Raw genomic sequence first — 3,425 nt, 5'->3', positions numbered from 1 at the left:
ACCAAATTCTCTCACCCCCAACGTGACAGAACTTGTGTTTGGGCACTTGTGCATCTGTTATATGCAGATCGGACTAGTTTCAGAATTAAGGTGCCGTAAAATTGGGTCAGTCCTCCTGACCTAATTATATAAGTAATTAATTATTAAGCCTTTAACTCTACGCAATAAGTAGACTATCTCACGCAAAACAAAGATGACAAACAAGCATCATAATAAACATATTAAGGTTTTTGATCCTGAGATATTTTTGACCAATTAGATATGACGGGGAAGTTCCTCCAGGGTTATTTTTAAAAAAAGCGTGACGTCAGCATTGCTGACGTCACTTTTACCAACATGATCTTGATGGCTCATTTTGCAATGAAATAATAAAACTATTTCAGCAAAATAATAGGTTTATTCAACAATCGATCAGGACACAACGTTCGTCTGAACAGTCCGACGGCTCGAATGAGAATGAACCTCGAGCAACCGTCGCACTGCTTTTTATAGCAAACATCATAATAACAACACAAATTAATTAGAAATAACTTGATTAAATAATCAATTTAAAGCGTTTGCGCCGACACGGCCATTCTGACAGGCGGTGCGTGCTCTGCACCTGCCTGCCTGCGTTGTGCGATTTGAAATCTGAGAATCAAGAAAATGATTTTTGAAGCAGGTATCTGTAAGCCACACATGTTGGTCTTTGAAATAGTTTTGTAAAAGCAGTACACAAAGAAATCTCTCATGCACCTGTTTTGTAATAAATATGGGCAGATTTTATGAGTACCACTCATAACTGTCATAATGTCTAGGTCATTTAATAATGTAAAAGATTCTGGTAGATCTGTGGTGAATACATGTCTATCACGGCTCCACAAGGCTTCCCAACGGTATCTCATGGTTCTCTGTGGATACATCAAGGATCCGTGGTTAGCTCGAGGGTAACACGTGGTTAGCTCAGAGGTATCACTCTCCAGATTATGTTGTGCACATGTCTGGTTGTGATTCCACCAGGTATTTCAACGGTATCTCAGGGTTCTCTGTGGATACATCAAGGATCCGTGATTTTGGCCAGTGGAAACACAACCAGCTCAGAGGTACCAATCTAAAGCCGGTGTGTAAGTGTCTAGTTACGGTTGCATGAGGTATCTCAATGGTATTGAATTGTCGTGGTTTATAGCACAATGGTAGCACATTACTAGCTCAAAGGTACCACTTTCGTAGATATTGAGAGGTAAAGTAAGTAAACTTTGCCTCACAGTTTTAATGCGATGATGAGTGCTCGTCGTTGTGGACCACTGGATCGGAATCAGTTGTGGCAGCACTGAAGAATCTCACCATCTTCTTCCGCCGACACGGTACCTTGGTTGCCCGGCTGCGATGCACGACGAAGCTGATCACGAGAAGCCTGTCGGAGACGCCCTCTGCCGACCACCGTCTGCACTTTCATCTTTTTTTTTTTTGAAACCTAAAAATCTCAAAAGGCTCACTGAATTAGTCAGATCAAGTAATGGTTAATTACGTGGATTCTTAATCTTCATGCTGATAATAATTTTTAGCTTTGTGGGAATTGAAATGTTGTCCGTTATATTCCGAGACATTCGTTGCTGAACTTGTGTTGTTAGCAGTTCAATGTCGACCGTTTGGATATTGATGACGACCAGGAAGCTCAAGTGCTACGCAATGTATTCTTTGCGTAATGAATATGAGCGGCGCAACTCCAGTTACTCGATGCACGGCGCAATTCATTGCCAACTGTAGTTAGTCCAGTACACTGTGCCACTGTTCGGTCTCATAGTTCTTGATTATTATTAAAGCGCTTTTTAGTGTAGCGACAACTCTTTCCACATAGCCATTTGCTCGGCTGATTCCTGGCGTATTGGTCATCTTGAGTGTACTATTTCCCCGTGATATCTATGTGAATCATCTGGAAAGCTTCCGATGGTTTTTCAATTGGATAAAGAAGTGCTCACATGATGAACCTTCGGTTGGTGCTTCAGTTTGGTACTATCTGATGTTATTAATATGCTGAGATTTGTACTATGAACCACAAAGAACAGTTGTGCCCTGATGGAGTCAATGCTATAAATCGTCTTCAACTCGATCAATGATATGACTGGATATTGGCCAAACCCCTTTAGTTGGTTGATTCCATGAAGATGTGGCTATTAACCAATCATCAATCCACATCTTGGCACGTCCTTTCATTGGTCTTGGGTTTTGGAGCCGATGAATGACTTATTGGAGCCATGGCTTCCGGCATTTCCACCAGAGATGGGCCCCGTTGGGACGAAGTTGCTCGTAGATGTAACAAGTAGTTGGTATAAAGTGCATAGAACTACAGCACTTCACAATATCGTTCTATCTTGTAGCGATCCTGATGTGACAGGTGGAACCGTAGCTGATGAGGAAGTGGCTGAGATCGGAGCTTGTTCCGATCCCACTTCTGATGACGGAGAAGTTCCTCCAGGGTTATTTTTAAAAAAAGCGTGACGTCAGCATTGCTGACGTCACTTTTACCAACATGATCTTGATGGCTCATTTTGCAATGAAATAATAAAACTATTTCAGCAAAATAATAGGTTTATTCAACAATCGATCAGGACACAACGTTCGTCTGAACAGTCCGACGGCTCGAATGAGAATGAACCTCGAGCAACCGTCGCACTGCTTTTTATAGCAAACATCATAATAACAACACAAATTAATTAGAAATAACTTGATTAAATAATCAATTTAAAGCGTTTGCGCCGACAGATATAAACATTAGCTTACTAATAAAAATGTTTCATAATATCAAACGGATAAGTAGTTTTTGCGGAATAAACGAACATTATAAGTTATGATGTTTATAAGGCATTAAAAGTCCACAAACACCTTTTTTAAATAATAAAAACCGAACATTTTTATTCGTTTGTTTTAAATATATTGGCATAATTGAAAGGTTATATCAAGCAGGTTTGCAAGGTAAATGAGCTTTGAGAGGCTTTTAAAAAAAATTAAAGCTATCAAATTGGGCTTATAAAGCTAAATTAAGGTGAGCATGATAACTTGTCGAAGCTGAATATTATTTTAGGAACGCATTAGTATGTCATTTCTTATGATCTGAATCTCATTGTTTTATATCAAAGAGTATTTTATGTTTGTTAGGCTTAAAAATAAAAATTGCTAATTTTTTTACGAGATTTTGCTTGGTTATATAATGTAAATGTTGGAAGTAAAAAAATAATGTCGTATTTTAAAGGATTGTTTTGGATCAAGAAGTATATAAATCTCTATTAACAATTGATGAACGCAAGGGATCAGGCAGTGATAACCATCTACCGGTCTATATAAAAAGATTTGCTAAAGCATTAGCCTTACCTGTTACTTTAATTTTTAATCGTTCTTTAAAACATTGCGTATTTAAAAAAACACACTCACACAAGGCTAAAAACATC

General features: G+C 38.6%; 1 pseudogene; it reads right to left on the bottom strand.

Annotated features, from left to right (window-relative positions):
- Positions 1 to 528: 528 nt before the first annotated feature.
- LOC125068896 lies at positions 529 to 2,248 on the bottom strand (annotated as a pseudogene).
- Positions 2,249 to 3,425: the final 1,177 nt, after the last annotated feature.

Source organism: Vanessa atalanta, chromosome 2, assembly GCF_905147765.1.
Source record: "Vanessa atalanta chromosome 2, ilVanAtal1.2, whole genome shotgun sequence".
Lineage (NCBI taxonomy): Eukaryota > Metazoa > Arthropoda > Insecta > Lepidoptera > Nymphalidae > Vanessa > Vanessa atalanta.
This window is presented reverse-complemented; position numbering and strand designations above follow the sequence as displayed.